We start from the raw sequence: 24,456 nt of genomic DNA, 5'->3' as shown, positions 1-24,456 counted from the left end.
TCGGTCTTCCGGCGCCCTTCCGCCGGGACAGCTGAGCCGGGCTGCCAAAGCTGCCCAGCGTGGCATGACAAGGGGACGGTGGGTTACTCGGGGAAGGCCTGGCCTGAGCCCGCGGGCTTCTGGGAGCCGGAGGGCTGTGGAGTCCTGCCTACCGGTCGCCTTTTCCTGCCCAGTGTCTCTAGAGACCCCAACGGGGGCCCCTTCTCCGTGAGCCTGGCTAGCTCAGTCGGTAGAGCATCAGACTTTTAATCTGAGGGCCCAGGGTTCAAGTCCCTGGTCAGGCGAGAAAGGGCCCTACGCCCCTCCCCGGGGCTCTTCTGCGGGGCTCTCCCGTGTCTCTCTTCCTCCAGGGAGTCTTCCTTTTCCCTCTTCACTACCTGGCCTTTCCTCCCCCGGGGCCGTTTCCTGCCTGCCGCTCCACAGGCAACTTCCCCGCTGGCCTCCCCTTCTGCAGGAAAAAAAGGCCTCCGGGCCTCCACCAGGGCCCCGTCGCGCGGCTCCGTCTATCGAGCCGACGCCGGGGTGCAGACAAAGCAGAGGGAGGCCAAAAGGGCACCTCTGGCTCCGAGCCCTCGGGACCAACGGGCGGCCGCCCCGCCCCCTTGGCTTCCTCTCGTGGGAGCCAGAAGGGCGCTCCCTCCGTCCTACGGATCTCGCCTGCTTTGGCTCCGTCGAGGACACGCGTCCGCTGCCACAGCTTTGTTCCCCAGGTGCCGCTTGGGACCTGACCCACGTGAAGCGTCCCTGCGCTCCCACGGCCGCTTTAGGCCCCTCGGCCTCGACTTGGACTTAGCGCTGTGTCCTGGTGGCTTCCTTTTCCGTTTTCAACGTACGCGGGTCAAGGGAATAGGGGGGGCATTTCCCTCCAGAAGCGACACGGGCCGGAAGCGCAGAAAGCGTGCCGTCCAAATCGCCCCTTTGGCCCTCTCTCCCGGGGGAGCAGCCAAAGGGAGCGCCCGCCCCAGCTCGGCTCCGAGCGCCAGCGCAGGAGCCGGGAGCGTGGCACGGGCAAAGGAGCTCCCCCGGCCTCGCTTCTGGGAAGCGGGGACGACGGCCATGGGCTGGAGGAGGCGGGGAGCGTCTGCGAGAAGCGCGGCAGCCGGGGGTGGCTCGCTCTGCGGTCTCTGTCAGGGCTAGGCCCGCGGGTGCCTCAGAGGCAGGCGGTAACAGGGAGGCAAGGCCGAGAAGGCGCGGCAGCCTCTCGGTCTTCCGGCGCCCTTCCGCCGGGACAGCTGAGCCGGGCTGCCAAAGCTGCCCAGCGTGGCATGACAAGGGGACGGTGGGTTACTCGGGGAAGGCCTGGCCTGAGCCCGCGGGCTTCTGGGAGCCGGAGGGCTGTGGAGTCCTGCCTACCGGTCGCCTTTTCCTGCCCAGTGTCTCTAGAGACCCCAACGGGGGCCCCTTCTCCGTGAGCCTGGCTAGCTCAGTCGGTAGAGCATCAGACTTTTAATCTGAGGGCCCAGGGTTCAAGTCCCTGGTCAGGCGAGAAAGGGCCCTACGCCCCTCCCCGGGGCTCTTCTGCGGGGCTCTCCCGTGTCTCTCTTCCTCCAGGGAGTCTTCCTTTTCCCTCTTCACTACCTGGCCTTTCCTCCCCCGGGGCCGTTTCCTGCCTGCCGCTCCACAGGCAACTTCCCCGCTGGCCTCCCCTTCTGCAGGAAAAAAAGGCCTCCGGGCCTCCACCAGGGCCCCGTCGCGCGGCTCCGTCTATCGAGCCGACGCCGGGGTGCAGACAAAGCAGAGGGAGGCCAAAAGGGCACCTCTGGCTCCGAGTCCTCGGGACCAACGGGCGGCCGCCCCGCCCCCTTGGCTTCCTCTCGTGGGAGCCAGAAGGGCGCTCCCTCCGTCCTACGGATCTCGCCTGCTTTGGCTCCGTCGAGGACACGCGTCCGCTGCCACAGCTTTGTTCCCCAGGTGCCGCTTGGGACCTGACCCACGTGAAGCGTCCCTGCGCTCCCACGGCCGCTTTAGGCCCCTCGGCCTCGACTTGGACTTAGCGCTGTGTCCTGGTGGCTTCCTTTTCCGTTTTCAACGTACGCGGGTCAAGGGAATAGGGGGGGCATTTCCCTCCAGAAGCGACACGGGCCGGAAGCGCAGAAAGCGTGCCGTCCAAATCGCCCCTTTGGCCCCCTCTCCCGGGGGAGCAGCCAAAGGGAGCGCCCGCCCCAGCTCGGCTCCGAGCGCCAGCGCAGGAGCCGGGAGCGTGGCACGGGCAAAGGAGCTCCCCCGGCCTCGCTTCTGGGAAGCGGGGACGACGGCCATGGGCTGGAGGAGGCGGGGAGCGTCTGCGAGAAGCGCGGCAGCCGGGGGTGGCTCGCTCTGCGGTCTCTGTCAGGGCTAGGCCCGCGGGTGCCTCAGAGGCAGGCGGTAACAGGGAGGCAAGGCCGAGAAGGCGCGGCAGCCTCTCGGTCTTCCGGCGCCCTTCCGCCGGGACAGCTGAGCCGGGCTGCCAAAGCTGCCCAGCGTGGCATGACAAGGGGACGGTGGGTTACTCGGGGAAGGCCTGGCCTGAGCCCGGGGGCTTCTGGGAGCCGGAGGGCTGTGGAGTCCTGCCTACCGGTCACCTTTTCCTGCCCAGTGTCTCTAGAGACCCCAACGGGGGCCCTTTCTCCGTGAGCCTGGCTAGCTCAGTCGGTAGAGCATCAGACTTTTAATCTGAGGGCCCAGGGTTCAAGTCCCTGGTCAGGCAAGAAAGGGCCCTACGCCCCTCCCTGGGGCTCTCCCGTGTCTCTCTTCCTCCAGGGAGTCTTCCTTTTCCCTCTTCACTACCTGGCCTTTCCTCCCCCGGGGCCGTTTCCTGCCTGCCGCTCCACAGGCAACTTCCCCGCTGGCCTCTCCTTCTGCAGGAAAAAAAGGCCTCCGGGCCTCCACCAGGGCCCCGTCGCGCGGCTCCGTCTATCGAGCCGACGCCGGGGTGCAGACAAAGCAGAGGGAGGCCAAAGGGGCACCTCTGGCTCCGAGCCCTCGGGACCAACGGGCGGCCGCCCCGCCCCGCCCCCTTGGCTTCCTCTCGTGGGAGCCAGAAGGGCGCTCCCTCCGTCCTACGGATCTCGCCTGCTTTGGCTCCGTCGAGGACACGCGTCCGCTGCCACAGCTTTGTTCCCCAGGTGCCGCTTGGGACCTGACCCACGTGAAGCGTCCCTGCGCTCCCACGGCCGCTTTAGGCCCCTCGGCCTCGACTTGGACTTAGCGCTGTGTCCTGGTGGCTTCCTTTTCCGTTTTCAACGTACGCGGGTCAAGGGAATAGGGGGGGCATTTCCCTCCAGAAGCGACACGGGCCGGAAGCGCAGAAAGCGTGCCGTCCAAATCGCCCCTTTGGCCCTCTCTCCCGGGGGAGCAGCCAAAGGGAGCGCCCGCCCCAGCTCGGCTCCGAGCGCCAGCGCAGGAGCCGGGAGCGTGGCACGGGCAAAGGAGCTCCCCCGGCCTCGCTTCTGGGAAGCGGGGACGACGGCCATGGGCTGGAGGAGGCGGGGAGCGTCTGCGAGAAGCGCGGCAGCCGGGGGTGGCTCGCTCTGCGGTCTCTGTCAGGGCTAGGCCCGCGGGTGCCTCAGAGGCAGGCGGTAACAGGGAGGCAAGGCCGAGAAGGCGCGGCAGCCTCTCGGTCTTCCGGCGCCCTTCCGCCGGGACAGCTGAGCCGGGCTGCCAAAGCTGCCCAGCGTGGCATGACAAGGGGACGGTGGGTTACTCGGGGAAGGCCTGGCCTGAGCCCGCGGGCTTCTGGGAGCCGGAGGGCTGTGGAGTCCTGCCTACCGGTCGCCTTTTCCTGCCCAGTGTCTCTAGAGACCCCAACGGGGGCCCCTTCTCCGTGAGCCTGGCTAGCTCAGTCGGTAGAGCATCAGACTTTTAATCTGAGGGCCCAGGGTTCAAGTCCCTGGTCAGGCGAGAAAGGGCCCTACGCCCCTCCCTGGGGCTCTCCCGTGTCTCTCTCCCTCCAGGGAGTCTTCCTTTTCCCTCTTCACTACCTGGCCTTTCCTCCCCCGGGGCCGTTTCCTGCCTGCCGCTCCACAGGCAACTTCCCCGCTGGCCTCCCCTTCTGCAGGAAAAAAAGGCCTCCGGGCCTCCACCAGGGCCCCGTCGCGCGGCTCCGTCTATCGAGCCGACGCCGGGGTGCAGACAAAGCAGAGGGAGGCCAAAAGGGCACCTCTGGCTCCGAGCCCTCGGGACCAACGGGCGGCCGCCCCGCCCCGCCCCCTTGGCTTCCTCTCGTGGGAGCCAGAAGGGCGCTCCCTCCGTCCTACGGATCTCGCCTGCTTTGGCTCCGTCGAGGACACGCGTCCGCTGCCACAGCTTTGTTCCCCAGGTGCCGCTTGGGACCTGACCCACGTGAAGCGTCCCTGCGCTCCCACGGCCGCTTTAGGCCCCTCGGCCTCGACTTGGACTTAGCGCTGTGTCCTGGTGGCTTCCTTTTCCGTTTTCAACGTACGCGGGTCAAGGGAATAGGGGGGGCATTTCCCTCCAGAAGCGACACGGGCCGGAAGCGCAGAAAGCGTGCCGTCCAAATCGCCCCTTTGGCCCTCTCTCCCGGGGGAGCAGCCAAAGGGAGCGCCCGCCCCAGCTCGGCTCCGAGCGCCAGCGCAGGAGCCGGGAGCGTGGCACGGGCAAAGGAGCTCCCCCGGCCTCGCTTCTGGGAAGCGGGGACGACGGCCATGGGCTGGAGGAGGCGGGGAGCGTCTGCGAGAAGCGCGGCAGCCGGGGGTGGCTCGCTCTGCGGTCTCTGTCAGGGCTAGGCCCGCGGGTGCCTCAGAGGCAGGCGGTAACAGGGAGGCAAGGCCGAGAAGGCGCGGCAGCCTCTCGGTCTTCCGGCGCCCTTCCGCCGGGACAGCTGAGCCGGGCTGCCAAAGCTGCCCAGCGTGGCATGACAAGGGGACGGTGGGTTACTCGGGGAAGGCCTGGCCTGAGCCCGGGGGCTTCTGGGAGCCGGAGGGCTGTGGAGTCCTGCCTACCGGTCGCCTTTTCCTGCCCAGTGTCTCTAGAGACCCCAACGGGGGCCCCTTCTCCGTGAGCCTGGCTAGCTCAGTCGGTAGAGCATCAGACTTTTAATCTGAGGGCCCAGGGTTCAAGTCCCTGGTCAGGCGAGAAAGGGCCCTACGCCCCTCCCTGGGGCTCTCCCGTGTCTCTCTTCCTCCAGGGAGTCTTCCTTTTCCCTCTTCACTACCTGGCCTTTCCTCCCCCGGGGCCGTTTCCTGCCTGCCGCTCCACAGGCAACTTCCCCGCTGGCCTCCCCTTCTGCAGGAAAAAAAGGCCTCCGGGCCTCCACCAGGGCCCCGTCGCGCGGCTCCGTCTATCGAGCCGACGCCGGGGTGCAGACAAAGCAGAGGGAGGCCAAAGGGGCACCTCTGGCTCCGAGCCCTCGGGACCAACGGGCGGCCGCCCCGCCCCCTTGGCTTCCTCTCGTGGGAGCCAGAAGGGCGCTCCCTCCGTCCTACGGATCTCGCCTGCTTTGGCTCCGTCGAGGACACGCGTCCGCTGCCACAGCTTTGTTCCCCAGGTGCCGCTTGGGACCTGACCCACGTGAAGCGTCCCTGCGCTCCCACGGCCGCTTTAGGCCCCTCGGCCTCGACTTGGACTTAGCGCTGTGTCCTGGTGGCTTCCTTTTCCGTTTTCAACGTACGCGGGTCAAGGGAATAGGGGGGGGCATTTCCCTCCAGAAGCGACACGGGCCGGAAGCGCAGAAAGCGTGCCGTCCAAATCGCCCCTTTGGCCCTCTCTCCCGGGGGAGCAGCCAAAGGGAGCGCCCGCCCCAGCTCGGCTCCGAGCGCCAGCGCAGGAGCCGGGAGCGTGGCACGGGCAAAGGAGCTCCCCCGGCCTCGCTTCTGGGAAGCGGGGACGACGGCCATGGGCTGGAGGAGGCGGGGAGCGTCTGCGAGAAGCGCGGCAGCCGGGGGTGGCTCGCTCTGCGGTCTCTGTCAGGGCTAGGCCCGCGGGTGCCTCAGAGGCAGGCGGTAACAGGGAGGCAAGGCCGAGAAGGCGCGGCAGCCTCTCGGTCTTCCGGCGCCCTTCCGCCGGGACAGCTGAGCCGGGCTGCCAAAGCTGCCCAGCGTGGCATGACAAGGGGACGGTGGGTTACTCGGGGAAGGCCTGGCCTGAGCCCGGGGGCTTCTGGGAGCCGGAGGGCTGTGGAGTCCTGCCTACCGGTCGCCTTTTCCTGCCCAGTGTCTCTAGAGACCCCAACGGGGGCCTTTTCTCCGTGAGCCTGGCTAGCTCAGTCGGTAGAGCATCAGACTTTTAATCTGAGGGCCCAGGGTTCAAGTCCCTGGTCAGGCGAGAAAGGGCCCTACGCCCCTCCCTGGGGCTCTCCCGTGTCTCTCTTCCTCCAGGGAGTCTTCCTTTTCCCTCTTCACTACCTGGCCTTTCCTCCCCCGGGGCCGTTTCCTGCCTGCCGCTCCACAGGCAACTTCCCCGCTGGCCTCTCCTTCTGCAGGAAAAAAAGGCCTCCGGGCCTCCACCAGGGCCCCGTCGCGCGGCTCCGTCTATCGAGCCGACGCCGGGGTGCAGACAAAGCAGAGGGAGGCCAAAAGGGCACCTCTGGCTCCGAGCCCTCGGGACCAACGGGCGGCCGCCCCGCCCCCTTGGCTTCCTCTCGTGGGAGCCAGAAGGGCGCTCCCTCCGTCCTACGGATCTCGCCTGCTTTGGCTCCGTCGAGGACACGCGTCCGCTGCCACAGCTTTGTTCCCCAGGTGCCGCTTGGGACCTGACCCACGTGAAGCGTCCCTGCGCTCCCTCGGCCTCGACTTGGACTTAGCGCTGTGTCCTGGTGGCTTCCTTTTCCGTTTTCAACGTACGCGGGTCAAGGGAATAGGGGGGGCATTTCCCTCCAGAAGCGACACGGGCCGGAAGCGCAGAAAGCGTGCCGTCCAAATCGCCCCTTTGGCCCTCTCTCCCGGGGGAGCAGCCAAAGGGAGCGCCCGCCCCAGCTCGGCTCCGAGCGCCAGCGCAGGAGCCGGGAGCGTGGCACGGGCAAAGGAGCTCCCCCGGCCTCGCTTCTGGGAAGCGGGGACGACGGCCATGGGCTGGAGGAGGCGGGGAGCGTCTGCGAGAAGCGCGGCAGCCGGGGGTGGCTCGCTCTGCGGTCTCTGTCAGGGCTAGGCCCGCGGGTGCCTCAGAGGCAGGCGGTAACAGGGAGGCAAGGCCGAGAAGGCGCGGCAGCCTCTCGGTCTTCCGGCGCCCTTCCGCCGGGACAGCTGAGCCGGGCTGCCAAAGCTGCCCAGCGTGGCATGACAAGGGGACGGTGGGTTACTCGGGGAAGGCCTGGCCTGAGCCCGCGGGCTTCTGGGAGCCGGAGGGCTGTGGAGTCCTGCCTACCGGTCGCCTTTTCCTGCCCAGTGTCTCTAGAGACCCCAACGGGGGCCCCTTCTCCGTGAGCCTGGCTAGCTCAGTCGGTAGAGCATCAGACTTTTAATCTGAGGGCCCAGGGTTCAAGTCCCTGGTCAGGCGAGAAAGGGCCCTACGCCCCTCCCTGGGGCTCTCCCGTGTCTCTCTTCCTCCAGGGAGTCTTCCTTTTCCCTCTTCACTACCTGGCCTTTCCTCCCCCGGGGCCGTTTCCTGCCTGCCGCTCCACAGGCAACTTCCCCGCTGGCCTCCCCTTCTGCAGGAAAAAAAGGCCTCCGGGCCTCCACCAGGGCCCCGTCGCGCGGCTCCGTCTATCGAGCCGACGCCGGGGTGCAGACAAAGCAGAGGGAGGCCAAAGGGGCACCTCTGGCTCCGAGCCCTCGGGACCAACGGGCGGCCGCCCCGCCCCCTTGGCTTCCTCTCGTGGGAGCCAGAAGGGCGCTCCCTCCGTCCTACGGATCTCGCCTGCTTTGGCTCCGTCGAGGACACGCGTCCGCTGCCACAGCTTTGTTCCCCAGGTGCCGCTTGGGACCTGACCCACGTGAAGCGTCCCTGCGCTCCCACGGCCGCTTTAGGCCCCTCGGCCTCGACTTGGACTTAGCGCTGTGTCCTGGTGGCTTCCTTTTCCGTTTTCAACGTACGCGGGTCAAGGGAATAGGGGGGGCATTTCCCTCCAGAAGCGACACGGGCCGGAAGCGCAGAAAGCGTGCCGTCCAAATCGCCCCTTTGGCCCTCTCTCCCGGGGGAGCAGCCAAAGGGAGCGCCCGCCCCAGCTCGGCTCCGAGCGCCAGCGCAGGAGCCGGGAGCGTGGCACGGGCAAAGGAGCTCCCCCGGCCTCGCTTCTGGGAAGCGGGGACGACGGCCATGGGCTGGAGGAGGCGGGGAGCGTCTGCGAGAAGCGCGGCAGCCGGGGGTGGCTCGCTCTGCGGTCTCTGTCAGGGCTAGGCCCGCGGGTGCCTCAGAGGCAGGCGGTAACAGGGAGGCAAGGCCGAGAAGGCGCGGCAGCCTCTCGGTCTTCCGGCGCCCTTCCGCCGGGACAGCTGAGCCGGGCTGCCAAAGCTGCCCAGCGTGGCATGACAAGGGGACGGTGGGTTACTCGGGGAAGGCCTGGCCTGAGCCCGGGGGCTTCTGGGAGCCGGAGGGCTGTGGAGTCCTGCCTACCGGTCGCCTTTTCCTGCCCAGTGTCTCTAGAGACCCCAACGGGGGCCCTTTCTCCGTGAGCCTGGCTAGCTCAGTCGGTAGAGCATCAGACTTTTAATCTGAGGGCCCAGGGTTCAAGTCCCTGGTCAGGCGAGAAAGGGCCCTACGCCCCTCCCTGGGGCTCTCCCGTGTCTCTCTTCCTCCAGGGAGTCTTCCTTTTCCCTCTTCACTACCTGGCCTTTCCTCCCCCGGGGCCGTTTCCTGCCTGCCGCTCCACAGGCAACTTCCCCGCTGGCCTCTCCTTCTGCAGGAAAAAAAGGCCTCCGGGCCTCCACCAGGGCCCCGTCGCGCGGCTCCGTCTATCGAGCCGACGCCGGGGTGCAGACAAAGCAGAGGGAGGCCAAAAGGGCACCTCTGGCTCCGAGCCCTCGGGACCAACGGGCGGCCGCCCCGCCCCGCCCCCTTGGCTTCCTCTCGTGGGAGCCAGAAGGGCGCTCCCTCCGTCCTACGGATCTCGCCTGCTTTGGCTCCGTCGAGGACACGCGTCCGCTGCCACAGCTTTGTTCCCCAGGTGCCGCTTGGGACCTGACCCACGTGAAGCGTCCCTGCGCTCCCACGGCCGCTTTAGGCCCCTCGGCCTCGACTTGGACTTAGCGCTGTGTCCTGGTGGCTTCCTTTTCCGTTTTCAACGTACGCGGGTCAAGGGAATAGGGGGGGCATTTCCCTCCAGAAGCGACACGGGCCGGAAGCGCAGAAAGCGTGCCGTCCAAATCGCCCCTTTGGCCCTCTCTCCCGGGGGAGCAGCCAAAGGGAGCGCCCGCCCCAGCTCGGCTCCGAGCGCCAGCGCAGGAGCCGGGAGCGTGGCACGGGCAAAGGAGCTCCCCCGGCCTCGCTTCTGGGAAGCGGGGACGACGGCCATGGGCTGGAGGAGGCGGGGAGCGTCTGCGAGAAGCGCGGCAGCCGGGGGTGGCTCGCTCTGCGGTCTCTGTCAGGGCTAGGCCCGCGGGTGCCTCAGAGGCAGGCGGTAACAGGGAGGCAAGGCCGAGAAGGCGCGGCAGCCTCTCGGTCTTCCGGCGCCCTTCCGCCGGGACAGCTGAGCCGGGCTGCCAAAGCTGCCCAGCGTGGCATGACAAGGGGACGGTGGGTTACTCGGGGAAGGCCTGGCCTGAGCCCGCGGGCTTCTGGGAGCCGGAGGGCTGTGGAGTCCTGCCTACCGGTCGCCTTTTCCTGCCCAGTGTCTCTAGAGACCCCAACGGGGGCCCCTTCTCCGTGAGCCTGGCTAGCTCAGTCGGTAGAGCATCAGACTTTTAATCTGAGGGCCCAGGGTTCAAGTCCCTGGTCAGGCGAGAAAGGGCCCTACGCCCCTCCCTGGGGCTCTCCCGTGTCTCTCTTCCTCCAGGGAGTCTTCCTTTTCCCTCTTCACTACCTGGCCTTTCCTCCCCCGGGGCCGTTTCCTGCCTGCCGCTCCACAGGCAACTTCCCCGCTGGCCTCCCCTTCTGCAGGAAAAAAAGGCCTCCGGGCCTCCACCAGGGCCCCGTCGCGCGGCTCCGTCTATCGAGCCGACGCCGGGGTGCAGACAAAGCAGAGGGAGGCCAAAGGGGCACCTCTGGCTCCGAGCCCTCGGGACCAACGGGCGGCCGCCCCGCCCCCTTGGCTTCCTCTCGTGGGAGCCAGAAGGGCGCTCCCTCCGTCCTACGGATCTCGCCTGCTTTGGCTCCGTCGAGGACACGCGTCCGCTGCCACAGCTTTGTTCCCCAGGTGCCGCTTGGGACCTGACCCACGTGAAGCGTCCCTGCGCTCCCACGGCCGCTTTAGGCCCCTCGGCCTCGACTTGGACTTAGCGCTGTGTCCTGGTGGCTTCCTTTTCCGTTTTCAACGTACGCGGGTCAAGGGAATAGGGGGGGCATTTCCCTCCAGAAGCGACACGGGCCGGAAGCGCAGAAAGCGTGCCGTCCAAATCGCCCCTTTGGCCCTCTCTCCCGGGGGAGCAGCCAAAGGGAGCGCCCGCCCCAGCTCGGCTCCGAGCGCCAGCGCAGGAGCCGGGAGCGTGGCACGGGCAAAGGAGCTCCCCCGGCCTCGCTTCTGGGAAGCGGGGACGACGGCCATGGGCTGGAGGAGGCGGGGAGCGTCTGCGAGAAGCGCGGCAGCCGGGGGTGGCTCGCTCTGCGGTCTCTGTCAGGGCTAGGCCCGCGGGTGCCTCAGAGGCAGGCGGTAACAGGGAGGCAAGGCCGAGAAGGCGCGGCAGCCTCTCGGTCTTCCGGCGCCCTTCCGCCGGGACAGCTGAGCCGGGCTGCCAAAGCTGCCCAGCGTGGCATGACAAGGGGACGGTGGGTTACTCGGGGAAGGCCTGGCCTGAGCCCGGGGGCTTCTGGGAGCCGGAGGGCTGTGGAGTCCTGCCTACCGGTCGCCTTTTCCTGCCCAGTGTCTCTAGAGACCCCAACGGGGGCCCTTTCTCCGTGAGCCTGGCTAGCTCAGTCGGTAGAGCATCAGACTTTTAATCTGAGGGCCCAGGGTTCAAGTCCCTGGTCAGGCGAGAAAGGGCCCTACGCCCCTCCCTGGGGCTCTCCCGTGTCTCTCTTCCTCCAGGGAGTCTTCCTTTTCCCTCTTCACTACCTGGCCTTTCCTCCCCCGGGGCCGTTTCCTGCCTGCCGCTCCACAGGCAACTTCCCCGCTGGCCTCTCCTTCTGCAGGAAAAAAAGGCCTCCGGGCCTCCACCAGGGCCCCGTCGCGCGGCTCCGTCTATCGAGCCGACGCCGGGGTGCAGACAAAGCAGAGGGAGGCCAAAAGGGCACCTCTGGCTCCGAGCCCTCGGGACCAACGGGCGGCCGCCCCGCCCCGCCCCCTTGGCTTCCTCTCGTGGGAGCCAGAAGGGCGCTCCCTCCGTCCTACGGATCTCGCCTGCTTTGGCTCCGTCGAGGACACGCGTCCGCTGCCACAGCTTTGTTCCCCAGGTGCCGCTTGGGACCTGACCCACGTGAAGCGTCCCTGCGCTCCCACGGCCGCTTTAGGCCCCTCGGCCTCGACTTGGACTTAGCGCTGTGTCCTGGTGGCTTCCTTTTCCGTTTTCAACGTACGCGGGTCAAGGGAATAGGGGGGGCATTTCCCTCCAGAAGCGACACGGGCCGGAAGCGCAGAAAGCGTGCCGTCCAAATCGCCCCTTTGGCCCTCTCTCCCGGGGGAGCAGCCAAAGGGAGCGCCCGCCCCAGCTCGGCTCCGAGCGCCAGCGCAGGAGCCGGGAGCGTGGCACGGGCAAAGGAGCTCCCCCGGCCTCGCTTCTGGGAAGCGGGGACGACGGCCATGGGCTGGAGGAGGCGGGGAGCGTCTGCGAGAAGCGCGGCAGCCGGGGGTGGCTCGCTCTGCGGTCTCTGTCAGGGCTAGGCCCGCGGGTGCCTCAGAGGCAGGCGGTAACAGGGAGGCAAGGCCGAGAAGGCGCGGCAGCCTCTCGGTCTTCCGGCGCCCTTCCGCCGGGACAGCTGAGCCGGGCTGCCAAAGCTGCCCAGCGTGGCATGACAAGGGGACGGTGGGTTACTCGGGGAAGGCCTGGCCTGAGCCCGCGGGCTTCTGGGAGCCGGAGGGCTGTGGAGTCCTGCCTACCGGTCGCCTTTTCCTGCCCAGTGTCTCTAGAGACCCCAACGGGGGCCCCTTCTCCGTGAGCCTGGCTAGCTCAGTCGGTAGAGCATCAGACTTTTAATCTGAGGGCCCAGGGTTCAAGTCCCTGGTCAGGCGAGAAAGGGCCCTACGCCCCTCCCTGGGGCTCTCCCGTGTCTCTCTTCCTCCAGGGAGTCTTCCTTTTCCCTCTTCACTACCTGGCCTTTCCTCCCCCGGGGCCGTTTCCTGCCTGCCGCTCCACAGGCAACTTCCCCGCTGGCCTCCCCTTCTGCAGGAAAAAAAGGCCTCCGGGCCTCCACCAGGGCCCCGTCGCGCGGCTCCGTCTATCGAGCCGACGCCGGGGTGCAGACAAAGCAGAGGGAGGCCAAAGGGGCACCTCTGGCTCCGAGCCCTCGGGACCAACGGGCGGCCGCCCCGCCCCCTTGGCTTCCTCTCGTGGGAGCCAGAAGGGCGCTCCCTCCGTCCTACGGATCTCGCCTGCTTTGGCTCCGTCGAGGACACGCGTCCGCTGCCACAGCTTTGTTCCCCAGGTGCCGCTTGGGACCTGACCCACGTGAAGCGTCCCTGCGCTCCCACGGCCGCTTTAGGCCCCTCGGCCTCGACTTGGACTTAGCGCTGTGTCCTGGTGGCTTCCTTTTCCGTTTTCAACGTACGCGGGTCAAGGGAATAGGGGGGGCATTTCCCTCCAGAAGCGACACGGGCCGGAAGCGCAGAAAGCGTGCCGTCCAAATCGCCCCTTTGGCCCTCTCTCCCGGGGGAGCAGCCAAAGGGAGCGCCCGCCCCAGCTCGGCTCCGAGCGCCAGCGCAGGAGCCGGGAGCGTGGCACGGGCAAAGGAGCTCCCCCGGCCTCGCTTCTGGGAAGCGGGGACGACGGCCATGGGCTGGAGGAGGCGGGGAGCGTCTGCGAGAAGCGCGGCAGCCGGGGGTGGCTCGCTCTGCGGTCTCTGTCAGGGCTAGGCCCGCGGGTGCCTCAGAGGCAGGCGGTAACAGGGAGGCAAGGCCGAGAAGGCGCGGCAGCCTCTCGGTCTTCCGGCGCCCTTCCGCCGGGACAGCTGAGCCGGGCTGCCAAAGCTGCCCAGCGTGGCATGACAAGGGGACGGTGGGTTACTCGGGGAAGGCCTGGCCTGAGCCCGGGGGCTTCTGGGAGCCGGAGGGCTGTGGAGTCCTGCCTACCGGTCGCCTTTTCCTGCCCAGTGTCTCTAGAGACCCCAACGGGGGCCCCTTCTCCGTGAGCCTGGCTAGCTCAGTCGGTAGAGCATCAGACTTTTAATCTGAGGGCCCAGGGTTCAAGTCCCTGGTCAGGCGAGAAAGGGCCCTACGCCCCTCCCTGGGGCTCTCCCATGTCTCTCTTCCTCCAGGGAGTCTTCCTTTTCCCTCTTCACTACCTGGCCTTTCCTCCCCCGGGGCCGTTTCCTGCCTGCCGCTCCACAGGCAACTTCCCCGCTGGCCTCCCCTTCTGCAGGAAAAAAAGGCCTCCGGGCCTCCACCAGGGCCCCGTCGCGCGGCTCCGTCTATCGAGCCGACGCCGGGGTGCAGACAAAGCAGAGGGAGGCCAAAGGGGCACCTCTGGCTCCGAGCCCTCGGGACCAACGGGCGGCCGCCCCGCCCCCTTGGCTTCCTCTCGTGGGAGCCAGAAGGGCGCTCCCTCCGTCCTACGGATCTCGCCTGCTTTGGCTCCGTCGAGGACACGCGTCCGCTGCCACAGCTTTGTTCCCCAGGTGCCGCTTGGGACCTGACCCACGTGAAGCGTCCCTGCGCTCCCACGGCCGCTTTAGGCCCCTCGGCCTCGACTTGGACTTAGCGCTGTGTCCTGGTGGCTTCCTTTTCCGTTTTCAACGTACGCGGGTCAAGGGAATAGGGGGGGCATTTCCCTCCAGAAGCGACACGGGCCGGAAGCGCAGAAAGCGTGCCGTCCAAATCGCCCCTTTGGCCCTCTCTCCCGGGGGAGCAGCCAAAGGGAGCGCCCGCCCCAGCTCGGCTCCGAGCGCCAGCGCAGGAGCCGGGAGCGTGGCACGGGCAAAGGAGCTCCCCCGGCCTCGCTTCTGGGAAGCGGGGACGACGGCCATGGGCTGGAGGAGGCGGGGAGCGTCTGCGAGAAGCGCGGCAGCCGGGGGTGGCTCGCTCTGCGGTCTCTGTCAGGGCTAGGCCCGCGGGTGCCTCAGAGGCAGGCGGTAACAGGGAGGCAAGGCCGAGAAGGCGCGGCAGCCTCTCGGTCTTCCGGCGCCCTTCCGCCGGGACAGCTGAGCCGGGCTGCCAAAGCTGCCCAGCGTGGCATGACAAGGGGACGGTGGGTTACTCGGGGAAGGCCTGGCCTGAGCCCGCGGGCTTCTGGGAGCCGGAGGGCTGTGGAGTCCTGCCTACCGGTCGCCTTTTCCTGCCCAGTGTCTCTAGAGACCCCAACGGGGGCCCCTTCTCCGTGAGCCTGGCTAGCTCAGTCGGTAGAGCATCAGACTTTTAATCTGAGGGCCCAGGGTTCAAGTCCCTGGTCAGGCGAGAAAGGGCCCTACGCCCCTCCCTGGGGCTCTCCCGTGTCTCTCTTCCTCCAGGGAGTCTTCCTTTTCCCTCTTCACTACCTGGCCTTTCCTCCCCCGGGGCCGTTTCCTGCCTGCCGCTCCACAGGCAACTTCCCCGCTGGCCTCCCCTTCTGCAGGAAAAAAAGGCCTCCGGGCCTCCACCAGGGCCCCGTCGCGCGGCTCCGTCTATCGAGCCGACGCCGGGGTGCAGACAAAGCAGAGGGAGGCCAAAGGGGCACCTCTGGCTCCGAGCCCTCGGGACCAACGGGCGGCCGCCCCGCCCCCTTGGCTTCCTCTCGTGGGAGCCAGAAGGGCGCTCCCTCCGTCCTACGGATCTCGCCTGCTTTGGCTCCGTCGAGGACACGCGTCCGCTGCCACAGCTTTGTTCCCCAGGTGCCGCTTGGGACCTGACCCACGTGAAGCGTCCCTGCGCTCCCACGGCCGCTTTAGGCCCCTCGGCCTCGACTTGGACTTAGCGCTGTGTCCTGGTGGCTTCCTTTTCCGTTTTCAACGTACGCGGGTCAAGGGAATAGGGGGGGCATTTCCCTCCAGAAGCGACACGGGCCGGAAGCGCAGAAAGCGTGCCGTCCAAATCGCCCCTTTGGCCCTCTCTCCCGGGGGAGCAGCCAAAGGGAGCGCCCGCCCCAGCTCGGCTCCGAGCGCCAGCGCAGGAGCCGGGAGCGTGGCACGGGCAAAGGAGCTCCCCCGGCCTCGCTTCTGGGAAGCGGGGACGACGGCCATGGGCTGGAGGAGGCGGGGAGCGTCTGCGAGAAGCGCGGCAGCCGGGGGTGGCTCGCTCTGCGGTCTCTGTCAGGGCTAGGCCCGCGGGTGCCTCAGAGGCAGGCGGTAACAGGGAGGCAAGGCCGAGAAGGCGCGGCAGCCTCTCGGTCTTCCGGCGCCCTTCCGCCGGGACAGCTGAGCCGGGCTGCCAAAGCTGCCCAGCGTGGCATGACAAGGGGACGGTGGGTTACTCGGGGAAGGCCTGGCCTGAGCCCGGGGGCTTCTGGGAGCCGGAGGGCTGTGGAGTCCTGCCTACCGGTCGCCTTTTCCTGCCCAGTGTCTCTAGAGACCCCAACGGGGGCCCCTTCTCCGTGAGCCTGGCTAGCTCAGTCGGTAGAGCATCAGACTTTTAATCTGAGGGCCCAGGGTTCAAGTCCCTGGTCAGGCGAGAAAGGGCCCTACGCCCCTCCCTGGGGCTCTCCCATGTCTCTCTTCCTCCAGGGAGTCTTCCTTTTCCCTCTTCACTACCTGGCCTTTCCTCCCCCGGGGCCGTTTCCTGCCTGCCGCTCCACAGGCAACTTCCCCGCTGGCCTCCCCTTCTGCAGGAAAAAAAGGCCTCCGGGCCTCCACCAGGGCCCCGTCGCGCGGCTCCGTCTATCGAGCCGACGCCGGGGTGCAGACAAAGCAGAGGGAGGCCAAAGGGGCACCTCTGGCTCCGAGCCCTCGGGACCAACGGGCGGCCGCCCCGCCCCCTTGGCTTCCTCTCGTGGGAGCCAGAAGGGCGCTCCCTCCGTCCTACGGATCTCGCCTGCTTTGGCTCCGTCGAGGACACGCGTCCGCTGCCACAGCTTTGTTCCCCAGGTGCCGCTTGGGACCTGACCCACGTGAAGCGTCCCTGCGCTCCCACGGCCGCTTTAGGCCCCTCGGCCTCGACTTGGACTTAGCGCTGTGTCCTGGTGGCTTCCTTTTCCGTTTTCAACGTACGCGGGTCAAGGGAATAGGGGGGGCATTTCCCTCCAGAAGCGACACGGGCCGGAAGCGCAGAAAGCGTGCCGTCCAAATCGCCCCTTTGGCCCTCTCTCCCGGGGGAGCAGCCAAAGGGAGCGCCCGCCCCAGCTCGGCTCCGAGCGCCAGCGCAGGAGCCGGGAGCGTGGCACGGGCAAAGGAGCTCCCCCGGCCTCGCTTCTGGGAAGCGGGGACGACGGCCATGGGCTGGAGGAGGCGGGGAGCGTCTGCGAGAAGCGCGGCAGCCGGGGGTGGCTCGCTCTGCGGTCTCTGTCAGGGCTAGGCCCGCGGGTGCCTCAGAGGCAGGCGGTAACAGGGAGGCAAGGCCGAGAAGGCGCGGCAGCCTCTCGGTCTTCCGGCGCCCTTCCGCCGGGACAGCTGAGCCGGGCTGCCAAAGCTGCCCAGCGTGGCATGACAAGGGGACGGTGGGTTACTCGGGGAAGGCCTGGCCTGAGCCCGGGGGCTTCTGGGAGCCGGAGGGCTGTGGAGTCCTGCCTACCGGTCGCCTTTTCCTGCCCAGTGTCTCTAGAGACCCCAACGGGGGCCCCTTCTCCGTGAGCCTGGCTAGCTCAGTCGGTAGAGCATCAGACTTTTAATCTGAGGGCCCAGGGTTCAAGTCCCTGGTCAGGCGAGAAAGGGCCCTACGCCCCTCCCTGGGGCTCTCCCATGTCTCTCTTCCTCCAGGGAGTCTTCCTTTTCCCTCTTCACTACCTGGCCTTTCCTCCCCCGGGGCCGTTTCCTGCCTGCCGCTCCACAGGCAACTTCCCCGCTGGCCTCCCCTTCTGCAGGAAAAAAAGGCCTCCGGGCCTCCACCAGGGCCCCGTCGCGCGGCTCCGTCTATCGAGCCGACGCCGGGGTGCAGACAAAGCAGAGGGAGGCCAAAAGGGCACCTCTGGCTCCGAGCCCTCGGGACCAACGGGCGGCCGCCCCGCCCCCTTGGCTTCCTCTCGTGGGAGCCAGAAGGGCGCTCCCTCCGTCCTACGGATCTCGCCTGCTTTGGCTCCGTCGAGGACACGCGTCCGCTGCCACAGCTTTGTTCCCCAGGTGCCGCTTGGGACCTGACCCACGTGAAGCGTCCCTGCGCTCCCACGGCCGCTTTAGGCCCCTCGGCCTCGACTTGGACTTAGCGCTGTGTCCTGGTGGCTTCCTTTTCCGTTTTCAACGTACGCGGGTCAAGGGAATAGGGGGGGGCATTTCCCTCCAGAAGCGACACGGGCCGGAAGCGCAGAAAGCGTGCCGTCCAAATCGCCCCTTTGGCCCTCTCTCCCGGGGGAGCAGCCAAAGGGAGCGCCCGCCCCAGCTCGGCTCCGAGCGCCAGCGCAGGAGCCGGGAGCGTGGCACGGGCAAAGGAGCTCCCCCGGCCTCGCTTCTGGGAAGCGGGGACGACGGCCATGGGCTGGAGGAGGCGGGGAGCGTCTGCGAGAAGCGCGGCAGCCGGGGGTGGCTCGCTCTGCGGTCTCTGTCAGGGCTAGGCCCGCGGGTGCCTCAGAGGCAGGCGGTAACAGGGAGGCAAGGCCGAGAAGGCGCGGCAGCCTCTCGGTCTTCCGGCGCCCTTCCGCCGGGACAGCTGAGCCGGGCTGCCAAAGCTGCCCAGCGTGGCATGACAAGGGGACGGTGGGTTACTCGGGGAAGGCCTGGCCTGAGCCCGGGGGCTTCTGGGAGCCGGAGGGCTGTGGAGTCCTGCCTACCGGTCGCCTTTTCCTGCCCAGTGTCTCTAGAGACCCCAACGGGGGCCTTTTCTCCGTGAGCCTGGCTAGCTCAGTCGGTAGAGCATCAGACTTTTAATCTGAGGGCCCAGGGTTCAAGTCCCTGGTCAGGCGAGAAAGGGCCCTACGCCCCTCCCTGGGGCTCTCCCGTGTCTCTCTTCCTCCAGGGAGTCTTCCTTTTCCCTCTTCACTACCTGGCCTTTCCTCCCCCGGGGCCGTTTCCTGCCTGCCGCTCCACAGGCAACTTCCCCGCTGGCCTCTCCTTCTGCAGGAAAAAAAGGCCTCCGGGCCTCCACCAGGGCCCCGTCGCGCGGCTCCGTCTATCGAGCCGACGCCGGGGTGCAGACAAAGCAGAGGGAGGCCAAAAGGGCACCTCTGGCTCCGAGCCCTCGGGACCAACGGGCGGCCGCCCCGCCCCCTTGGCTTCCTCTCGTGGGAGCCAGAAGGGCGCTCCCTCCGTCCTACGGATCTCGCCTGCTTTGGCTCCGTCGAGGACACGCGTCCGCTGCCACAGCTTTGTTCCCCAGGTGCCGCTTGGGACCTGACCCACGTGAAGCGTCCCTGCGCTCCCTCGGCCTCGACTTGGACTTAGCGCTGTGTCCTGGTGGCTTCCTTTTCCGTTTTCAACGTACGCGGGTCAAGGGAATAGGGGGGGCATTTCCCTCCAGAAGCGACACGGGCCGGAAGCGCAGAAAGCGTGCCGTCCAAATCGCCCCTTTGGCCCTCTCTCCCGGGGGAGCAGCCAAAGGGAGCGCCCGCCCCAGCTCGGCTCCGAGCGCCAGCGCAGGAGCCGGGAGCGTGGCACGGGCAAAGGAGCTCCCCCGGCCTCGCTTCTGGGAAGCGGGGACGACGGCCATGGGCTGGAGGAGGCGGGGAGCGTCTGCGAGAAGCGCGGCAGCCGGGGGTGGCTCGCTCTGCGGTCTCTGTCAGGGCTAGGCCCGCGGGTGCCTCAGAGGCAGGCGGTAACAGGGAGGCAAGGCCGAGAAGGCGCGGCAGCCTCTCGGTCTTCCGGCGCCCTTCCGCCGGGACAGCTGAGCCGGGCTGCCAAAGCTGCCCAGCGTGGCATGACAAGGGGACGGTGGGTTACTCGGGGAAGGCCTGGCCTGAGCCCGCGGGCTTCTGGGAGCCGGAGGGCTGTGGAGTCCTGCCTACCGGTCGCCTTTTCCTGCCCAGTGTCTCTAGAGACCCCAACGGGGGCCCCTTCTCCGTGAGCCTGGCTAGCTCAGTCGGTAGAGCATCAGACTTTTAATCTGAGGGCCCAGGGTTCAAGTCCCTGGTCAGGCGAGAAAGGGCCCTACGCCCCTCCCTGGGGCTCTCCCGTGTCTCTCTTCCTCCAGGGAGTCTTCCTTTTCCCTCTTCACTACCTGGCCTTTCCTCCCCCGGGGCCGTTTCCTGCCTGCCGCTCCACAGGCAACTTCCCCGCTGGCCTCCCCTTCTGCAGGAAAAAAAGGCCTCCGGGCCTCCACCAGGGCCCCGTCGCGCGGCTCCGTCTATCGAGCCGACGCCGGGGTGCAGACAAAGCAGAGGGAGGCCAAAGGGGCACCTCTGGCTCCGAGCCCTCGGGACCAACGGGCGGCCGCCCCGCCCCCTTGGCTTCCTCTCGTGGGAGCCAGAAGGGCGCTCCCTCCGTCCTACGGATCTCGCCTGCTTTGGCTCCGTCGAGGACACGCGTCCGCTGCCACAGCTTTGTTCCCCAGGTGCCGCTTGGGACCTGACCCACGTGAAGCGTCCCTGCGCTCCCACGGCCGCTTTAGGCCCCTCGGCCTCGACTTGGACTTAGCGCTGTGTCCTGGTGGCTTCCTTTTCCGTTTTCAACGTACGCGGGTCAAGGGAATAGGGGGGGCATTTCCCTCCAGAAGCGACACGGGCCGGAAGCGCAGAAAGCGTGCCGTCCAAATCGCCCCTTTGGCCCTCTCTCCCGGGGGAGCAGCCAAAGGGAGCGCCCGCCCCAGCTCGGCTCCGAGCGCCAGCGCAGGAGCCGGGAGCGTGGCACGGGCAAAGGAGCTCCCCCGGCCTCGCTTCTGGGAAGCGGGGACGACGGCCATGGGCTGGAGGAGGCGGGGAGCGTCTGCGAGAAGCGCGGCAGCCGGGGGTGGCTCGCTCTGCGGTCTCTGTCAGGGCTAGGCCCGCGGGTGCCTCAGAGGCAGGCGGTAACAGGGAGGCAAGGCCGAGAAGGCGCGGCAGCCTCTCGGTCTTCCGGCGCCCTTCCGCCGGGACAGCTGAGCCGGGCTGCCAAAGCTGCCCAGCGTGGCATGACAAGGGGACGGTGGGTTACTCGGGGAAGGCCTGGCCTGAGCCCGCGGGCTTCTGGGAGCCGGAGGGCTGTGGAGTCCTGCCTACCGGTCGCCTTTTCCTGCCCAGTGTCTCTAGAGACCCCAACGGGGGCCCCTTCTCCGTGAGCCTGGCTAGCTCACTCGGTAGAGCATCAGACTTTTAATCTGAGGGCCCAGGGTTCAAGTCCCTGGTCAGGCGAGAAAGGGCCCTACGCCCCTCCCTGGGGCTCTCCCGTGTCTCTCTTCCTCCAGGGAGTCTTCCTTTTCCCTCTTCACTACCTGGCCTTTCCTCCCCCGGGGCCGTTTCCTGCCTGCCGCTCCACAGGCAACTTCCCCGCTGGCCTCCCCTTCTGCAGGAAAAAAAGGCCTCCGGGCCTCCACCAGGGCCCCGTCGCGCGGCTCCGTCTATCGAGCCGACGCCGGGGTGCAGACAAAGCAGAGGGAGGCCAAAGGGGCACCTCTGGCTCCGAGCCCTCGGGACCAACGGGCGGCCGCCCCGCCCCGCCCCCTTGGCTTCCTCTCGTGGGAGCCAGAAGGGCGCTCCCTCCGTCCTACGGATCTCGCCTGCTTTGGCTCCGTCGAGGACACGCGTCCGCTGCCACAGCTTTGTTCCCCAGGTGCCGCTTGGGACCTGACCCACGTGAAGCGTCCCTGCGCTCCCACGGCCGCTTTAGGCCCCTCGGCCTCGACTTGGACTTAGCGCTGTGTCCTGGTGGCTTCCTTTTCCGTTTTCAACGTACGCGGGTCAAGGGAATAGGGGGGGCATTTCCCTCCAGAAGCGACACGGGCCGGAAGCGCAGAAAGCGTGCCGTCCAAATCGCCCCTTTGGCCCTCTCTCCCGGGGGAGCAGCCAAAGGGAGCGCCCGCCCCAGCTCGGCTCCGAGCGCCAGCGCAGGAGCCGGGAGCGTGGCACGGGCAAAGGAGCTCCCCCGGCCTCGCTTCTGGGAAGCGGGGACGACGGCCATGGGCTGGAGGAGGCGGGGAGCGTCTGCGAGAAGCGCGGCAGCCGGGGGTGGCTCGCTCTGCGGTCTCTGTCAGGGCTAGGCCCGCGGGTGCCTCAGAGGCAGGCGGTAACAGGGAGGCAAGGCCGAGAAGGCGCGGCAGCCTCTCGGTCTTCCGGCGCCCTTCCGCCGGGACAGCTGAGCCGGGCTGCCAAAGCTGCCCAGCGTGGCATGACAAGGGGACGGTGGGTTACTCGGGGAAGGCCTGGCCTGAGCCCGGGGGCTTCTGGGAGCCGGAGGGCTGTGGAGTCCTGCCTACCGGTCGCCTTTTCCTGCCCAGTGTCTCTAGAGACCCCAACGGGGGCCCCTTCTCCGTGAGCCTGGCTAGCTCAGTCGGTAGAGCATCAGACTTTTAATCTGAGGGCCCAGGGTTCAAGTCCCTGGTCAGGCGAGAAAGGGCCCTACGCCCCTCCCTGGGGCTCTCCCATGTCTCTCTTCCTCCAGGGAGTCTTCCTTTTCCCTCTTCACTACCTGGCCTTTCCTCCCCCGGGGCCGTTTCCTGCCTGCCGCTCCACAGGCAACTTCCCCGCTGGCCTCCCCTTCTGCAGGAAAAAAAGGCCTCCGGGCCTCCACCAGGGCCCCGTCGCGCGGCTCCGTCTATCGAGCCGACGCCGGGGTGCAGACAAAGCAGAGGGAGGCCAAAGGGGCACCTCTGGCTCCGAGCCCTCGGGACCAACGGGCGGCCGCCCCGCCCCCTTGGCTTCCTCTCGTGGGAGCCAGAAGGGCGCTCCCTCCGTCCTACGGATCTCGCCTGCTTTGGCTCCGTCGAGGACACGCGTCCGCTGCCACAGCTTTGTTCCCCAGGTGCCGCTTGGGACCTGACCCACGTGAAGCGTCCCTGCGCTCCCACGGCCGCTTTAGGCCCCTCGGCCTCGACTTGGACTTAGCGCTGTGTCCTGGTGGCTTCCTTTTCCGTTTTCAACGTACGCGGGTCAAGGGAATAGGGGGGGCATTTCCCTCCAGAAGCGACACGGGCCGGAAGCGCAGAAAGCGTGCCGTCCAAATCGCCCCTTTGGCCCTCTCTCCCGGGGGAGCAGCCAAAGGGAGCGCCCGCCCCAGCTCGGCTCCGAGCGCCAGCGCAGGAGCCGGGAGCGTGGCACGGGCAAAGGAGCTCCCCCGGCCTCGCTTCTGGGAAGCGGGGACGACGGCCATGGGCTGGAGGAGGCGGGGAGCGTCTGCGAGAAGCGCGGCAGCCGGGGGTGGCTCGCTCTGCGGTCTCTGTCAGGGCTAGGCCCGCGGGTGCCTCAGAGGCAGGCGGTAACAGGGAGGCAAGGCCGAGAAGGCGCGGCAGCCTCTCGGTCTTCCGGCGCCCTTCCGCCGGGACAGCTGAGCCGGGCTGCCAAAGCTGCCCAGCGTGGCATGACAAGGGGACGGTGGGTTACTCGGGGAAGGCCTGGCCTGAGCCCGGGGGCTTCTGGGAGCCGGAGGGCTGTGGAGTCCTGCCTACCGGTCGCCTTTTCCTGCCCAGTGTCTCTAGAGACCCCAACGGGGGCCCCTTCTCCGTGAGCCTGGCTAGCTCAGTCGGTAGAGCATCAGACTTTTAATCTGAGGGCCCAGGGTTCAAGTCCCTGGTCAGGCGAGAAAGGGCCCTACGCCCCTCCCTGGGGCTCTCCCATGTCTCTCTTCCTCCAGGGAGTCTTCCTTTTCCCTCTTCACTACCTGGCCTTTCCTCCCCCGGGGCCGTTTCCTGCCTGCCGCTCCACAGGCAACTTCCCCGCTGGCCTCCCCTTCTGCAGGAAAAAAAGGCCTCCGGGCCTCCACCAGGGCCCCGTCGCGCGGCTCCGTCTATCGAGCCGACGCCGGGGTGCAGACAAAGCAGAGGGAGGCCAAAGGGGCACCTCTGGCTCCGAGCCCTCGGGACCAACGGGCGGCCGCCCCGCCCCCTTGGCTTCCTCTCGTGGGAGCCAGAAGGGCGCTCCCTCCGTCCTACGGATCTCGCCTGCTTTGGCTCCGTCGAGGACACGCGTCCGCTGCCACAGCTTTGTTCCCCAGGTGCCGCTTGGGACCTGACCCACGTGAAGCGTCCCTGCGCTCCCACGGCCGCTTTAGGCCCCTCGGCCTCGACTTGGACTTAGCGCTGTGTCCTGGTGGCTTCCTTTTCCGTTTTCAACGTACGCGGGTCAAGGGAATAGGGGGGGCATTTCCCTCCAGAAGCGACACGGGCCGGAAGCGCAGAAAGCGTGCCGTCCAAATCGCCCCTTTGGCCCTCTCTCCCGGGGGAGCAGCCAAAGGGAGCGCCCGCCCCAGCTCGGCTCCGAGCGCCAGCGCAGGAGCCGGGAGCGTGGCACGGGCAAAGGAGCTCCCCCGGCCTCGCTTCTGGGAAGCGGGGACGACGGCCATGGGCTGGAGGAGGCGGGGAGCGTCTGCGAGAAGCGCGGCAGCCGGGGGTGGCTCGCTCTGCGGTCTCTGTCAGGGCTAGGCCCGCGGGTGCCTCAGAGGCAGGCGGTAACAGGGAGGCAAGGCCGAGAAGGCGCGGCAGCCTCTCGGTCTTCCGGCGCCCTTCCGCCGGGACAGCTGAGCCGGGCTGCCAAAGCTGCCCAGCGTGGCATGACAAGGGGACGGTGGGTTACTCGGGGAAGGCCTGGCCTGAGCCCGCGGGCTTCTGGGAGCCGGAGGGCTGTGGAGTCCTGCCTACCGGTCGCCTTTTCCTGCCCAGTGTCTCTAGAGACCCCAACGGGGGCCCCTTCTCCGTGAGCCTGGCTAGCTCAGTCGGTAGAGCATCAGACTTTTAATCTGAGGGCCCAGGGTTCAAGTCCCTGGTCAGGCGAGAAAGGGCCCTACGCCCCTCCCTGGGGCTCTCCCGTGTCTCTCTTCCTCCAGGGAGTCTTCCTTTTCCCTCTTCACTACCTGGCCTTTCCTCCCCCGGGGCCGTTTCCTGCCTGCCGCTCCACAGGCAACTTCCCCGCTGGCCTCCCCTTCTGCAGGAAAAAAAGGCCTCCGGGCCTCCACCAGGGCCCCGTCGCGCGGCTCCGTCTATCGAGCCGACGCCGGGGTGCAGACAAAGCAGAGGGAGGCCAAAAGGGCACCTCTGGCTCCGAGCCCTCGGGACCAACGGGCGGCCGCCCCGCCCCGCCCCCTTGGCTTCCTCTCGTGGGAGCCAGAAGGGCGCTCCCTCCGTCCTACGGATCTCGCCTGCTTTGGCTCCGTCGAGGACACGCGTCC

General features: G+C 67.9%; 21 non-coding genes across 21 annotated transcripts; all 21 read left to right on the top strand.

Annotated features, from left to right (window-relative positions):
- The first annotated feature begins 211 nt into the window (after positions 1–211).
- On the top strand, positions 212–284 carry TRNAK-UUU (transfer RNA lysine (anticodon UUU)). Its single transcript has one exon. It is a non-coding gene; the product is annotated as a tRNA-Lys (tRNA).
- A 1,128-nt stretch (positions 285–1,412) lies between these two features.
- TRNAK-UUU (transfer RNA lysine (anticodon UUU)) lies at positions 1,413–1,485 on the top strand. Its single transcript has one exon. It is a non-coding gene; the product is annotated as a tRNA-Lys (tRNA).
- A 1,128-nt stretch (positions 1,486–2,613) lies between these two features.
- Positions 2,614–2,686, top strand: TRNAK-UUU (transfer RNA lysine (anticodon UUU)). Its single transcript has one exon. It is a non-coding gene; the product is annotated as a tRNA-Lys (tRNA).
- A 1,120-nt stretch (positions 2,687–3,806) lies between these two features.
- On the top strand, positions 3,807–3,879 carry TRNAK-UUU (transfer RNA lysine (anticodon UUU)). Its single transcript has one exon. It is a non-coding gene; the product is annotated as a tRNA-Lys (tRNA).
- A 1,120-nt stretch (positions 3,880–4,999) lies between these two features.
- On the top strand, positions 5,000–5,072 carry TRNAK-UUU (transfer RNA lysine (anticodon UUU)). Its single transcript has one exon. It is a non-coding gene; the product is annotated as a tRNA-Lys (tRNA).
- A 1,116-nt stretch (positions 5,073–6,188) lies between these two features.
- On the top strand, positions 6,189–6,261 carry TRNAK-UUU (transfer RNA lysine (anticodon UUU)). Its single transcript has one exon. It is a non-coding gene; the product is annotated as a tRNA-Lys (tRNA).
- A 1,097-nt stretch (positions 6,262–7,358) lies between these two features.
- Positions 7,359–7,431, top strand: TRNAK-UUU (transfer RNA lysine (anticodon UUU)). The gene has a single exon. It is a non-coding gene; the product is annotated as a tRNA-Lys (tRNA).
- Positions 7,432–8,546: 1,115 nt separating this feature from the next.
- On the top strand, positions 8,547–8,619 carry TRNAK-UUU (transfer RNA lysine (anticodon UUU)). The gene has a single exon. It is a non-coding gene; the product is annotated as a tRNA-Lys (tRNA).
- A 1,120-nt stretch (positions 8,620–9,739) lies between these two features.
- TRNAK-UUU (transfer RNA lysine (anticodon UUU)) lies at positions 9,740–9,812 on the top strand. Its single transcript has one exon. It is a non-coding gene; the product is annotated as a tRNA-Lys (tRNA).
- Positions 9,813–10,927: 1,115 nt separating this feature from the next.
- TRNAK-UUU (transfer RNA lysine (anticodon UUU)) lies at positions 10,928–11,000 on the top strand. The gene has a single exon. It is a non-coding gene; the product is annotated as a tRNA-Lys (tRNA).
- A 1,120-nt stretch (positions 11,001–12,120) lies between these two features.
- On the top strand, positions 12,121–12,193 carry TRNAK-UUU (transfer RNA lysine (anticodon UUU)). The gene has a single exon. It is a non-coding gene; the product is annotated as a tRNA-Lys (tRNA).
- Positions 12,194–13,308: 1,115 nt separating this feature from the next.
- On the top strand, positions 13,309–13,381 carry TRNAK-UUU (transfer RNA lysine (anticodon UUU)). The gene has a single exon. It is a non-coding gene; the product is annotated as a tRNA-Lys (tRNA).
- A 1,115-nt stretch (positions 13,382–14,496) lies between these two features.
- Positions 14,497–14,569, top strand: TRNAK-UUU (transfer RNA lysine (anticodon UUU)). The gene has a single exon. It is a non-coding gene; the product is annotated as a tRNA-Lys (tRNA).
- A 1,115-nt stretch (positions 14,570–15,684) lies between these two features.
- TRNAK-UUU (transfer RNA lysine (anticodon UUU)) lies at positions 15,685–15,757 on the top strand. The gene has a single exon. It is a non-coding gene; the product is annotated as a tRNA-Lys (tRNA).
- Positions 15,758–16,872: 1,115 nt separating this feature from the next.
- Positions 16,873–16,945, top strand: TRNAK-UUU (transfer RNA lysine (anticodon UUU)). The gene has a single exon. It is a non-coding gene; the product is annotated as a tRNA-Lys (tRNA).
- Positions 16,946–18,061: 1,116 nt separating this feature from the next.
- Positions 18,062–18,134, top strand: TRNAK-UUU (transfer RNA lysine (anticodon UUU)). The gene has a single exon. It is a non-coding gene; the product is annotated as a tRNA-Lys (tRNA).
- Positions 18,135–19,231: 1,097 nt separating this feature from the next.
- TRNAK-UUU (transfer RNA lysine (anticodon UUU)) lies at positions 19,232–19,304 on the top strand. Its single transcript has one exon. It is a non-coding gene; the product is annotated as a tRNA-Lys (tRNA).
- Positions 19,305–20,419: 1,115 nt separating this feature from the next.
- Positions 20,420–20,492, top strand: TRNAK-UUU (transfer RNA lysine (anticodon UUU)). Its single transcript has one exon. It is a non-coding gene; the product is annotated as a tRNA-Lys (tRNA).
- A 1,120-nt stretch (positions 20,493–21,612) lies between these two features.
- On the top strand, positions 21,613–21,685 carry TRNAK-UUU (transfer RNA lysine (anticodon UUU)). The gene has a single exon. It is a non-coding gene; the product is annotated as a tRNA-Lys (tRNA).
- A 1,115-nt stretch (positions 21,686–22,800) lies between these two features.
- TRNAK-UUU (transfer RNA lysine (anticodon UUU)) lies at positions 22,801–22,873 on the top strand. The gene has a single exon. It is a non-coding gene; the product is annotated as a tRNA-Lys (tRNA).
- Positions 22,874–23,988: 1,115 nt separating this feature from the next.
- Positions 23,989–24,061, top strand: TRNAK-UUU (transfer RNA lysine (anticodon UUU)). Its single transcript has one exon. It is a non-coding gene; the product is annotated as a tRNA-Lys (tRNA).
- Positions 24,062–24,456: the final 395 nt, after the last annotated feature.

Source organism: Pelodiscus sinensis, chromosome 24, assembly GCF_049634645.1.
Source record: "Pelodiscus sinensis isolate JC-2024 chromosome 24, ASM4963464v1, whole genome shotgun sequence".
Taxonomy (NCBI): domain Eukaryota; kingdom Metazoa; phylum Chordata; order Testudines; family Trionychidae; genus Pelodiscus; species Pelodiscus sinensis.
This window is presented reverse-complemented; position numbering and strand designations above follow the sequence as displayed.